This window comes from Fukomys damarensis, unplaced genomic scaffold, assembly GCF_012274545.1.
Source record: "Fukomys damarensis isolate Sample0158 unplaced genomic scaffold, DMR_v1.0_HiC HiC_scaffold_4, whole genome shotgun sequence".
Lineage (NCBI taxonomy): Eukaryota > Metazoa > Chordata > Mammalia > Rodentia > Bathyergidae > Fukomys > Fukomys damarensis.
In genome coordinates, this window is record NW_022900916.1 from 30,007,842 (window position 1) to 30,022,400 (window position 14,559).

Genomic DNA, 14,559 nt, shown 5'->3' on the forward strand with positions numbered 1-14,559 from the left:
ACATTTGTTTAAAGCCAGTTTGTGCTGGCCATCATTGTAGTTCCTGGGGGAGATACAAAAAAATAAAATACACTTCATCCTCTCATGGAACTTATAACTGCTATAGAATTTTTTTATAGAACATAGGAAGATGCAGAAACCAAGAATGATGATGATAGACAGACAGACAGACAGACAGATAGTGCTAGCATACGCAAAACCTTCTTCCTTATAAGATTACAGTATTTGCCCACTGGAACTCATATACTGACCTTGCTGGGTTTAGTAACTCTGTGGCCCTACATAGAAGAGAGAAATATCACGGAAGGCAGGCAACTCATAGCCAGAGGAGGGGCCCATCAGCTCCCTTTCTTACTCTGTCTAAGTAAATCGTATCTAAACAGCCCTTCCATTTCAGCAAGATGGAGAACTGTTTGTTTTGCACTGGGGCAGAAATTTTTCTCAGAAGTTTTCATTGAGAACCCCAAAACTTTCATAACTGCTTTTGACCACCCCAGGTGCTCTCCAAATCAGCCTTCTTCTCATTGGTTATTTATGTCAGCCACAGCCACGTGTTTTGAACTGGGCAAGAGCTTGACTGATTTTGAGACGTATCTGTCCAGAGCCGACAATACTTTTCAATCAGGCATGGAGAAGCCACAGCAATTGGCTGTCCTTACTCAGTGCTTAAAATGCTGGGTACAACAGCTCAGCAGTTTTCTGGATAATTGATTCAGGCACTCACCTTTCTAAAATTGTATAATCAACTATTAATAAATGAGTTTTGACAGCCTGCAACATGTTGTTTACCGGTACCAAGTTAAACACGGTTACTGTCCATCATGTTGCATTATTACAGTTGTCAGCCACGCTTATCGTTTTAGCATACTGTTATTGGGTGTTTCCCAAGCCAAGTATTGTTCTAAATGCTTGCTTTATAAACACTGTTACACTGAATTCTTACAACATTCTTATGAGTTGTTCACCAGTAGTTATTTTGTAGAGAAGGAAACTGAGGAAAGGAAGAGTTAAGTAATTTACGCAGTAAGTAGCAGAGATGATATTGAAACCCAGCAGCCTCACAGTAAGAGTGGATGTTTTTAACTACTACGCCACAGTGGTAACAGGCAGCAGGAAGAGGAAAGAAGCCAACTGAGTAGTAACAGTGTTAACTGTGGCAGTAGGGGTGGTGGTACTAGTAGACCTGTGATAGCAGAGACAGTGCTGTAGTACTAGTGGCTTTGCAGCAATGGTATAGCAGTAGTAGCAGTAGCGATACTAATAATAGTGGCAGTAATGGGAGTGGTAGTCTCATCCTAGTGCATTGAACAGTAGTCATAGCAGCCATCATTGTCTCTGTTGCCCATGTCATCATTCTCTCCTCTCCGATATGAGGACGCTGGGGCTTAGTGACACCTCAAACAGTAAGTGGCAGAATAGGATTTGCACCAACCTATGTCTGAGTTCCTTGCCACCTCCCCGGGTTCTACACTCAAGCGGCCACTGGCTGTTTCTGTAGCTCACAGAAACACTGCTCAGGTGCCTTGGCCGTTGGCTTGGCACTGCCACTGCACAGTATGGTGCGTAGTTGTGAAGAGTCACATGGTTTGCAGCTGTATTCTCATCGGCTATTCTCTGTCCTGTACAAGCCACCAGCTCACTGGAGTATAACTGGAAAGTGTGAGGCTGGCATGTGAACTGAGGGGATCCATCAGGAGAAGTCAAATTACCTTGTCAGTTCACCAAGACAGATCAAATCACAGCCTTAGGGAGACAGTCCTAGGGTCTGTGCCACCATTCTGTAGGTCACCGAGTTGTGCCCCTGTGAAATCCCCCAGCCACTTAGCGCAGTAAAGAATGGTTAAGCATGTTTATATATAATTTGAAAATGGTTCTTTCAGGAAGTATGTGGTTCTTTAAAGTCATTTTAAAATGTGAGATTTTTACTTCAGTTTATTTATATTCTAGCCAAAAAGAGCTAACAGTGGAGCACAAAGCCCCATGATGTATGGCGTCCTCCAGGAGAATTGTCAGAGGTGGTTTATATAGTTTTACTCTATCAATATGGCCTTTCACAGTTCCTAATTAGTTTTGTTAGTTGACTTACAGAAAAGTGTATTTAAAGTGAGACGTCAGGAATTCCACTGAGGGAACAGCATTAATGAAAAGCACACACTGTCGAGAGGCCAAGCAAAGAGCCAGTGGCTCAATCCTGAGCACCCCTAATTTGTACTGGGGTGATTAGCTTCCCTTGTTAGAAAACACTTCATAGAAACCCTTGGAGATTACGTTGGCAATAGGGATAAGTGTCTGTGCACACATACTTCTTTTTTAAAAATTTTTATAAAACAGATACATAAAGATTACATGAGCATTTGGAATACCTCTTCAGTTCACTGTTGTTAACATACATACAACAGATGTTGTATTGAAAAACTCAACTGAGTTTTGGGCTAAGTATCGTGCCAAGTAAAAAGAAAATATCTCCAAACTGAAGAGAACAGGCAGTAGGATATAAATTTACTCAATTTTGACATTTACTTCTGTGAGATATGTGAAGCCCGACGTTGATTGTTTATACTTACAAAGCATTTCTTAGAAAAATATATGTGAAGAACATTATCACAGGACTTCAATCACCAGAGCAGATGTGCAGTATGCTTTGTGGGTTTACAGTAGATATGTGCAGTCTACCAGAAAGTGTAGCTGCGCAATTAGATTTTTACAATGCACACATTCATGCAAATCAAACCATGTTCCTTAAATGAGGGCTTCATTTTCTTTATTTCCTACTGAGTTTACCAAGCGAAGCATTGGCTACCGCATTTTCTCTCTGCATAAGTTTGCTATAAAACCATTGCCATTCATCTGTGCTCAGGCAGGACGGAGGGCCACTTGCCTTAGTATAGAAAATGCAAAACAAGAGGGTCTTGTGTCATCACTCCACTTTGTTACTGCTCTTGCAACCCTAGCAGTGAGAACTGTTCAGAATTTACACAACATGCAACTTTTCGCAGCACATGATGTGCTCAGGTGTATGTGTGTGGTTTGCCATGGTTGTTTATTATGTGGAAGAAAAAGAAACTTTGCTAATCCACCTCACTAACCTGAGTGTGACTAATGACATCAGCAGTAAACTAGAACTTAGCTACTAACCACATACAAAGAGGTCTCTCTCAGGCCCTTAGTTATGCTATGATGTCAGCTCTGATGCCCCCTTCATTACCAGTGTGCATTTAAGGGCAGATGCCAAAAGAAAGAATTTAGTATTGTTTTCCTAATGCCCCAAATATGGTTTGAACAATAGAAATACTTCTCTGTCAACAGTTTTCTGGCTTGTTGATTTCCCAACTCTGTTAATTATACCATGTGAGTCTGTATTTCCAGATCTTTATTAGAGCACAACATTACCTACAGGAGAGTTGATTTCTAAATCAGATTGAGTTTACACACACACCTCTGAAGACTTCATTGGTTATCTACATGTGGCAGCAAAACCAGACCAACCAAATTATTCTGCAGTTCTGATGCATCCTGGCAGGTTAAGACAGTAGCCTACCCAGTGGGGAAAGGTGTTTACAAGGTCCCGCTGATGATACCACCTTGAAGATCCCAGGGGATGATTCAGACCTGCCACAGTTTTTGCTTCAGCCAATGCTGCCTCTGCATGTTTGTGTTCATCTGATGGGCAGTCTTACCCTGACTTCTGGACAGCATATATTACCATTTGTGGTTGTCTCTTTATGAGTCAGCATTTTGCCTTGTTAGTGGACTGTTTTTACCAATTACAGAAACCTGATTATTAAAATCTATTTTGCTCCAAGTGCTAGGGGCATAGCTCCATGGTAGAGGTAGAGTACATGCTAAGGATACACTGGCTTCAATTCATAGTAATGTAAGAGAGGAGAGAGGAAGAAAAGGGGAAGGAAGGAGGGAAGGAAAAAGGAAAGGCAAAAAAAGAATAAAGTATTTTGTTCCAAAATATACCACTGACTTATAATAATCTGCCCATTCTGGGCACATCGATGTCTAGAGACAAGAAAAAGTGATAAGAGGGGGAAAAATTCTGCCTATGATTGGCCTTCATTTAATGATGTTTTCTTTTTTCTTTCTTTCTTTTTTTTTTTGTACTGGGCATCGAACTAGGGTCCTTGTGCTTGTGAGGCAGGCGGTGGAACCACTGAGCCAAATCCCAGCCCTAATAATGTTTCCTTGGCCCAGAAGCAAATACAAATGAGATCCTTCCTGAACATATGAGAGAAATTTAATTCGGTGTAATAATAGTGCTCTTCATTTTCAAAGCACTTTGAATATGTAACTGATTAATCTTTCACTCTGTTTTCAAGTGGTAGAAACATACATCCCTCTACTTGCAGCAAGAGTAGTACTTAAGTAGGTTGCTCACTTCATGGGAGGACCCTGGAAGGCTTTGGTCTACTTGCACTTTCTCTGCCACCCACCCATTGAAACAAAGTGCATGTTGTGAAGTAGGACTATGGCATGGCACTGAACAGTGTAAGATTGGGTTGGAAGAAAGACTAAGGAAATGGATTCAATTAAACCCAACAATTCCACAGAAATCAGCTTACACCCAAGGATCGTTAAGTGCAAGACGTCTATAAATTAAGGTGAAAAGAAGTCTATTTTAATATACAGTTGTTTACTTAGGTGTGAAATGTGTTCTTTGAGCAGAGAAGAATGTAGCTGAGACTCTAGCTGGGGTTCCACGAGATGTTCACTGCTCTCACTTCAGTATCCTCGCCTATAAATTGTGGATGAAGGACTAGACAGCCCCTAGGGTCCCTTTTGTCCTAAAATTCATAGGTTTCTGCTGAAGGGAAATAGTCAATGGACACAGCTTCCTTCCTAAGAAGGACTATTGCAGGATGTTTTCTGAGTAGGTAACTGTTTAGCTGCTGAGAGGGATATGGCATAAATCTCCACACAGTACATTTATCCAATTAGATTTAAACTCAAGCCTTAATTAAAGATTCCTTTCTCCTGGCGCTGAACCAACATCACAAATGCAAGAGCTTTCAATTGGAGCAAGTAATATAGCTAACATTTTGTGTGACTGGGAGACAGTCCAAATTCTTTCCTATGTGTAGTCACTTTTAGTGTTAGGTGTGTGTGTGTGTGTGTGTGTGTGTGTGTGTGTGTGTGTGTGTGTGATTTGTTTTATAAAAATATTTGTGGGGGGGAGCAAAAGTGATAATTCAGGAATATAAGCCAATTATATAAGCCAAGACTGGGGAAAGCTTCTATGATTACTTAAATATTTAGGAAAGTTTTATAAAAAATAGTGTGATCCTGGTTAATTTGGAAGCAAAGTGATTTTTAGAGATAAATTTGTGATATAAAGGTAAAATAATGTGAAACAGCTGAATCTAAATTGGCATAACTCAAAGATGATACTGATACCCTTCGGAAACTTCTAGAGGAAGAAAGATATAGAGAAAAATGATGCAAATTTACTAGCTAAGTCATGTAAATTAAATATATAGTTTCCCTAATCCATGTGGCATTGCAATGACACACTCATGTATTTGCTTTTAATCTTGGTTACCATATTTGGCATAAGCTTTTTGTTTGGTACCGGGGACCAAACTCAGAACCTTGCACTTGTGAGGCAGGTGCAGCACCACTGAGCTACATCCCTGACCCCTGATATAAGCTTTTTTTTTTTTTTTCTTTTTGGTTGTCAGTTTCAGTGAATTAATCTAAAACTCCCACATTTCAAAGCACTGTCAAGACAGAATTGTTTTACTAAAACAAATATTCTATAAATAGAAGTTTTAAAAGTTAAATGTTAAAATGATGGGCTCACATTTTCAGGTCACACACGTTACAACTACTTTCAAAAGAATTTTCAAAATATTGTGTTTGGTTGTTTGAATTTTCCTGAGAAAAATTATTAAGTGATTTTGTTATTTGCTTTTGTTAATATTGACAAGGACTTGAATTGTACACAAAGCATAAATGCAAATATTCTTCAGCAAGACAACTAACTCTATGGAATTTAAAGCAAAACAATGTTGTGCTGTATTTTTAGTGAGCATTTTATAATTGTTTGTATTTCTATATCACTATGTACCCAGACCCTTGTGTATCTTGAACCATACTTCCTACCAACATACTAGATAAACCTAAGTGCATTCTTTTTTTCTCTAGCAAAATAATTGTCTGTTCTACACTTAAACTGGGACTTTTTTTCTTTTTCTGACTCTCAGTGCCCTTTATGCAGTCTGAACCTAAGAGTAAGTTCACTTCTTTTCATTCATCTATTTCCTCACATGGTTTTGGTGTGTTGTTGTGTTTAATAGCTAAGACATATAATAAATCCATTAAAAAATCTTGACTTGAATCACTGGTTGGCACAAACACAGTGTCCTGAGGAAAATCTTATTTATCCAGTTGTTAAGCTGAAGTGTGGACCTGTTCCTTATTATCATAGAGTTTATCCAGAAAGACACAGATTGTCAGGATTAAAAATTGGGAATTGTAACAGAAGTGGTTTTCCCTTGCTTAAAGCATAACTTGTGTGTCTTCATCCGTCTCAGAGCATTGTGAGGGTGATGGGCTCAGAAGTCCCCATCTGTCCTGTAGAGCTTTTCCTGATTGTCCACTCCCCTCCTTTACTTTTGCCATCTCAGCCAGGAATATTTCTTCCCTGGACCTCTGCCTCCCTTGTTGCTGTGAATAAGTCCTGAGGCAGGTGAGCATTATAAAGTCCTATTTCTTTTTAAGAGTGCTATACAAAAAAGAAGAGTTCTTTTGAAAATTTGCTTTTAAAGATGGGTCATTACTTCAGGGGCTTGGAATGGGGAGATTGTAGTCTTCAAGAATATGAATCCCTTGAGCTTGTTGCTTTAATATCATCGAGCATCAATAAATTCCCAGTTAAGTCACCTCTACCCTGCACCGTCATCCTACCACATTTAACCTTTAAAACTAGTCCTTCGGGGTACTATGTTTCTTGAAAATAACAAAGGACTGTGACTATACTTTCAGTGAATATCAATATTCTTATAAATTATCCTGCTATTATTTGAGGTTTTGGTGATTTATACCAGGTATTTTTTTTTTCATTAGAAATATTTCCTGGGATCTGAAAGTATGGAGGAATCAGGGGTGTGGAGATATAAGTAATATGTATGGGGCTGGAGCCCTTTCCTTCAGTGACTACCCAATGAATATAAAAATCACTTTTTATTGACCCGAATTCACACCTGAATTATCTAACATGCTTTTATGTCATTCATTATTTTTTAAAAATTATAACCAAAATATAAATTATATAACACTACAAAGTTGCATGGTGTTACACATGAGCCAGCACACAAATGCAAAGGAGGTCCTGATCCTCCTGTAAAAATAAGGCTCACAGAGAAGTTTATACTTTTAATCTTTGAAAGTAGCCTTTTGGGTTTTGGACGGCAAACACAACACTTTGCCAAGCTGTAAAATTCATAATGTTTAAGAGAAAGATCATAACTAAAGCGAGAGAGTTTATATGTACAAATATTTGCTTAGTGCAAATATTCCTGTTGGATCGTCTCAGACTGATTCCGGTGGGTTAGGAGAAAGTCTGAGCTATAATTTGCTTTTTATTTTCATTGTTATGCTTTTCTACTTTTAAAAACTCTTTGCAAATATTATTAATTTGTAAAGCTATATCTCCCTGTGAGAAATGTGTCCTCCATGGATTGACTATTAGTTTTTTTGTTGTTGTTGTTTAACTTTGGTCAGTTTTATGTATTTTTAGAAGTAATTGAGGATTTAGTTCTTTTCCCTGAAGTCTAAATATAAATGGTAGTGGTAATTTGTTTCTGTTATTGTCAAGAATTTATTTCTGAGGATAATGAGATTTAGGAGGGTCATTTACATTCTGTTATATGTCATAAATCATCTTTAGTCAGTGTCTTATCTGACTATGGTTTGCCTTCATGCTGTCTTTCAGAGATGTGTATATTAGGAGGCTTATAGTCAAATTCTGTGCTGTGAAATATCTAATGTATTAGTTATCAAAATGGTGATAAAGATGAGCTGATTATCTGACTGCTATTTATATGAGTGACATTTTTATTATTTTGAATTATAAAATATTAGGCAGAGTCCCAATGCAGACTTTATTACAAATTAGTCTTTGCATATTTCATCTATGATGGGCATTTCTGTCATGACAAAAACTGAAAAGAGTGAAGGTTATGGTGGACTTGTTCACTTTGCTCACAGTCTGGTGTGATTTTTCTTGAACACAGGCTTTGGTTAAAGGACAGAATCATAAGAGTTTCTATTTGCTGTGTTTTTTACACTTGTGCAAATCTAACACTTTAAAATGTGAAAATATTTATTCAACTTTCTTTATCAAGATTCCATTCCAAGAAATGTGAGTGGTCCTCTCTATGTAACAAATACCACAAAATCACATTTGCCTGATCCATACCTTTGTGTGTACACCCTCTTTCTCTCTCCTTCCATGATATAAGTACACAAGAAAGAAGGGAAAAAGCATAAGAAGAGAGTTAACACTAGCAATAGAAGAGGAAAATATTGGTAGAGATATGAATGGCTAAAGGGACTAAATCTTCTTGGCCCACTGGTGTTTGCAGCAGAGAAGCTGTTATCATAGAGTGTACCCCAGCTCCTCAGCCTAGCAGTCTTTATGGTAGGCATGCAGTAATGGAAGGGAAAGGGCAAAAATATGAGATAAGAAATAAATGGAAAAAAAGCTTTTTCAAATAGGGAGGGGTGGCGGGGTTGAAGGGAGGGCAGAGGAATGGGGAAACAGTAAGAACCAACATGCACTGTACAAAGGTACAAGTTCCCAATGATGAATGTAAATGTATTGTATGCTAAAATGTACCAATAAAAGAATTTAAGGGGCCGGGGATTTAGCTCAGCGTGTTCGGTGGCCTGCCTTGCAAGCGCAAGGACCTGAGTTCAATCCCCAGAACCAAAAAAAAAGAATGTAAGGTGGGGGTAGCAAGGTCTTTGAAATCAGACAAAGGCAAGTTTGATGCCTTAGGTTATTTAGACCTCTGGCAGCTACAATTTTCTAGAGTATAAACTAGAAATCCTAATACACACTAGAAAAAAATAAACAATATTGTATGTTTCTTAGTACATATCTAATGCATTATAAGAAATCATTGACTGTTATTTGTTTAGTCACTATGCTTATTTTCTTTGTTATAATACTATTAGTTTAGCCTTTATAGTTATTTTCATTGTGCTACATCTCTTTATAAAGTTTCTTAAAAAATAATTTGTGTAAATAAATGAAAAATAAAATACTATCTTGTGAAAAGAAGAAAAGTCTGATACTTCATATCTGAGGATTTTTGTTAAATCCTTACCATCACCATTTGGTTCTCAGTGAAGCATTTTCATGACCCTATCAAATCTTGTCTAATTGTTGTTTAGCTTCCTCTGGGAAGCACAGAAGTTGAATTGGGTAGTGTTTGAGCCCTTGAAGGCAGGAATGTCAAGTTTAAAGCCCCAAGACTGAAGATTGCCCTCAGCCCATGGCTATTTAGCTATGAAGATGGAGACTAGGGAAAGGTCTTCACGGATAACTAAGACCTGATAATGAATGATAAAGACTCCCTTAGGTTCCAAGTCAGCCGGACCTGGTAAACTTTCTGAAGTTCTGGCCCTTTACACACTAGTCTCTACTAGAAAACAGCAAAGGGAGGTTCTATTTAAACTCTCAGAATGAGGCTGATTTCATACTTTGAACCTTTGAAAAGTATAAAGTGATTACAAATCATCCGTGGACCAGTTCAGACAGAGCTGGGCATGGAACACTATTTCTATACTGATGTCTACTTCTGCATCTTTTGTCTGCTTATTATAGCAAAGAGTAATACACACTTAGTTTCAAATCACATCCTAAGAGAAAAATTCTAGAACAGGAATCCTCAGGACTTTGTTTTGTCTTCATGTCATGACTTAATTTTTACAAAGTCAAAATGACTGCATTCAGAATTTATGGACTCAAGTAATTTAGCCCAGTTTTTAATTTATGCTCTCCCACTCTATATGTACAGTTATTTTTATTTTTCATTTATTTTCAGTGTAATTATATGTACCAGATGGGGCTACATGCAGTGTGTCACTGACAAGCTGGAAAGCATATCTAAGAGGGAGGGAGAAAGGGGGAGATGGGAGAAGGAGACGGGGAGGTAGAGGGAAGGGAAATTGTGAGCTGGGTTAGCCAGCCTCTTTCACATTGATATATCCATGACATTATTTTCTTTATTCGAACTTTGCCCTCACCTTCCAGAAGTCTTTCTATTAGGGAATATCTTAACAAACCTGGATTTATTTGGAACTTGGCTGTGGTTCTGATTAGGGTTGTTGCAAAATAATCATCCGGCCCAACATGGCCCTAGAGACTCCAAGGTGAATCAGGATAGATGTTGCCATAGATGGGTGAGCACTCTGGCCTTTCACCTGGAATGGGGTGGGGAGATGGCAAGCTGCAAATTGGCACACACTCTCTCTGCTGCCCTGGATTTTGTTGTTTCTCTCCATGTAAAGCAAACTTACTTTCAAATAATTAAGCTGCTTCTATTCCAGCCCCTGTTTCAGAGTGAACACCTAAGGAACAAAAGCAGCCCATTTTGTCAAATTCGTCAACCTAAAAGCAGTTCCCTAAAGAGCATTCCTTCCCATGACCCACCTAAAATTTAACTCCTACTTGAGGAATTTTTGCACTCATTCAGGCATCCTACAAATATAATAAAGTTTAACTTTATTGTAAAAAGAAAAAAATTAAACTTTGAAGAAAATTCTTTTAGAAAAACTACTCAAAAGTCCTTAGATTACTTGAAAATAGTTGAAAAGCATCCCCACAAGATTAGAACTCAATGCTGTAACTGATAAAATTTTGAGATCTTGCTCATTTGAGACTCATTTGGTTAACAGTGTAGAATCAAATCTAAATTGGATATATCATGAAAGAGAGATTGAGGATGAGGAGGAGGATTCTGAGGACATATACTGCAGTATGTGGGGATATGAAGTGCCATGAGGCGACAGAGGGATCTTCTTCCCTTCTTTCAGAAAGAAATAAGAATCAGCTAGGGAAGATAAAGCCTTCTATGGGAAGAGAGAGGGTGTGGAGATAGAAAAGTTTCAAGGAGATGAGCATGGCTGTTAGAGGTACTTACATCCAATGCTTTAGGTATCCTGTGAATGTAGAAGTGAGGTGAAGTTCTGAAGGGAACTTTTTCCTTACCAGAATGATCTGAAAATCATATTGCATGAAGAAGGAGTGAAGAAACCCTAATACCAAATGTGAGATATAATAATTATTCTCCTATATTAACAAGTCCGCTGTATGAGAAAGGAGGAGAGTTTGAGAGAGACAGACCTTCCCTTATGGTGCAATGAGTTATTTTACAGTTTGTATTCTTCTCCTTCCTGGGTCAGAGGACAAGGTGGCAACCTGAGGAAAGCTTGAGTGTGTATGTATGAGGAAAGATTCATGCATAGGCTCTCTTGGAACTGTAGTTCTCTCAGTAAGTCAATATCTTAAGCACTCACTTTCTGACAAGTGTCAAGAATGTCCCACGAACACTGAAATTCAGTCACCAGTCTGAACAAGTCTCACCATTTACAGTGCCATATAGATTCCTCCCATCCAGACATTACCTGTATTGGCCACTGACCCAGAAGGAGGCAGTTTCCACCAGTCGATGAGCTCTGAATTGAGCAGTTTTCACGGAGGAAAGCCTGCAATCGATCTCATTCCTCTCCCCAGGTAGCCTCCTGACCAGAGCAAGACCTTTGTCATTCACCTCAGGATTTTCAGAAGATTCTATCCTATAAATAAGGGGGTAATTGACCTCTAACCATGAGTCCTTGGATGTAAACTCAGTTCTTAGATACACTAAAGAAAACATCTATTTCCTCTGAATAATAAAGCATTTACATGGAGATTGTAAATAAGATGACATTTGTCTTCTTGATTTATTTTATTTTTTGCTAAAACTCAGTTCTTTAAATCAGTCCTTCTTGACCAGGTGGGCAACTGTAGCCTCGTTCAGCATGTACCCAGTTGCTTATGAACCTTCTGTGCAGGTAAAAACACGTCTGGGAGCCCTGAAATATATATCCTGTTCAAGCTCTGAAATAGTTTACTTAAATGTAGATTCCAGTGGATGGAATTAATTAGAGTTAATTCCGTATTAAAGAGGACAAGGGAAGTGTTCTTAGGCATCTGATTGAAATGTGATTTTCTGGTCCCCATGGGGACCACTGGAATATGACCACGGTCAAAGTGAAGAGATCAATTATTTGCTTCTGTAAGACAATCCAGGAAGCTGAAATTGGATCAGATATAAAAGGTGAGTAGGATCACTGGAGCATCTTCTAGCCTTAAAATCAGACATTTCCATGCCCACAAAAGAGAGGGCTACTGCTACTGGTGAAATTGGGCCAGTTCGTGGCAGTAGGATTGTGCTCAGAGCAAGCTACTTCTCAGACTAGATCAACCTCCTCCGCACAACAATTTCCCCGTTGGTTGTATTTCTACCCATGTGGAAGATTTAGTACAAAAGGTGAGAATTGTGGAAAGGGGAACTGTGAAGAGAGGGAACTCACAGAAAGAGGGGAGAAAAGAGTTTACACGATACAGCCCTGACTTTTATTTGGTTGATTGTTCTGCCTTTATGGCCACTTGGAAACCCATACACTTCCCAAGGTTTTTTTGGCATCTGGTATTTGCTCTCAATTGCCAGTAAGCTTAATCCCACCACTAAAGTCCAGGTAGGGAAAGAAAACCAACAAAAAAAAGAGCATTTACACATTCTCTTGCAGTCATGCCCAAGAATATCCTCATTAGCCCACCCTCCTAAATAAGTATAAGAATAAATAATGGAACTTTTTTTAATGACTGGGAACATTTTGGATTTTTCATCATGGTTTATTTTTCACTCATTAGCCTATTCACTCCTCTGGTTAATCATGACTAGAAAAATAAAGAAAATGAGAGAAAACTGAACTATGTGTGGTAAAAGTGGTCACATTGATCATGATGGTATTAATTGATCATACACTGGTACTTTCTGACAATGGATGACAGGTGGGTGGTCCTTAAATTTCAAGTTAGGGTACCAACATTATTTGCCTCTCATATGTTAAACAAAATAAGAAGAAAATATATATAGTGATTTAAAAGATGGGGAATGGGAAGAAAGGGGAGATGTTGATCAAAAGGTATAAACTTTCAGTTGTAAGATGAATAAGTTCAGAGGTGATTATGGTTAACTTTATTAGTCAGCTTTCTGTGGTTGGTACCATATTCCTGACACTGACAACTTAAAAGAAAAAAAGGTTTATTTTGGCTCACAGTTTCAGCTCACGGTCAGCTCGCTCCAGGTCAGAAACATCATGGCACAAGGGTGTGGTTGAGGAATGCTGCTCACCTCATGGCGTCTGGAAGCAGAGAGCAGGGGAAGAGCCTGAGCCAGAGGAAGGGGTTAGGAAACAGATACAGTCTCTCAGGTCACACCCTCATAACCCAATACCCAGAAGTGGGCTTTGCTAATTGCCTAGGAATCTCTCAAGCCAATCAAGTTGACAAACAAGATTAACAGTTACAGTGATAATACTGAATTATATACTTGAAATTTATTTTTTTTCACAAAACATAAAAAGGGCAACTTCATAGGTGAAAAGGTTAAACAAGTTAATTGTGGTAAGCATTTCACAAAATAGATGTATATGGAATCTTATACAACTGAAAAATCATAGTTTTTGCCAACAATATCTAAATAAATCTGGAAAAACCTTTTTTAAAAAAGTAGGAAACAGCAGTAAGGCCAAGAAGAAGAGCTTTGCCAGCCACTGATTAGTTTGTTTTTGGTTAAGGGACTCTGCCTCTCAAGGCCTCAGTTTCCTTCTTCGTTCTGTGAGTTTGGATGAATTATTCTCTAAAGCCCAGTGGTTGTACAAACAGAAAGAAAACAGATGACTCTTTCTTTGGGGGGAAATACAAGGCTTGAAATTCTGTACTCACCTTTTCTGAGACTTTTTCTGGAGAGAAAATTCAGAGTCCGTTTATGTTGCCGTCAAGCAAGCTGTCTTAAAATAAGAGGTTTTATCAGTTGTAGTTTGTGGTCGTCTTTTAAATACTGCCCAGTGTGGGTATGGGCTCACTAGTGACCCTGGGACTTAGGACCCTGCATCATCTTTAATGGGAAGATAATGATACCTACCTTGGAGAGTTACTGTGTAGATGTGTGGAATGATTCTTATCCAGCTCCTAGTACATGCAAGGAGCAAGGCATCTCTTTTTGTATCTTGATCTCTTTGTGTGGGAATTTTCATCTATAACTCTACTTCTTCCAGAATCTTCTCAGTGTATTTTTAAATGGCCAATGCCTAAAACAAAAAAAATATCTGTATTGGCGCCCAGACTTGGCACTTTGTAATGTTTAAAGCTTCAGTTGCCAATTTGCTGAGGCTTTAATATCTAATTTATAGTTCCCTGTGGGTAGGTGGGTGGATGGAAGGGAGAGGCTCAATCTCTCAGGAGAAGAGATTTTTTCTTGTCATTTTTTTTCTTGG

At 38.5% G+C, this 14,559-nt stretch overlaps 1 protein-coding gene and 1 long non-coding RNA gene across 4 annotated transcripts in view; one reads left to right on the top strand and one right to left on the bottom strand.

Annotated features, from left to right (window-relative positions):
- The window catches only part of Creb5 (cAMP responsive element binding protein 5), a 398,137-nt gene that overhangs the window by 336,877 nt on the left and 46,701 nt on the right, over positions 1 to 14,559 (top strand). The window lies entirely within an intron of this gene.
- LOC104864980 lies at positions 13,376 to 14,363 on the bottom strand. The gene is made up of 3 exons (XR_781033.2): positions 14,208 to 14,363; positions 14,009 to 14,073; positions 13,376 to 13,425 (listed from the first exon to the last, which is right to left on the bottom strand). It is a non-coding gene; the product is annotated as an uncharacterized LOC104864980 (long non-coding RNA).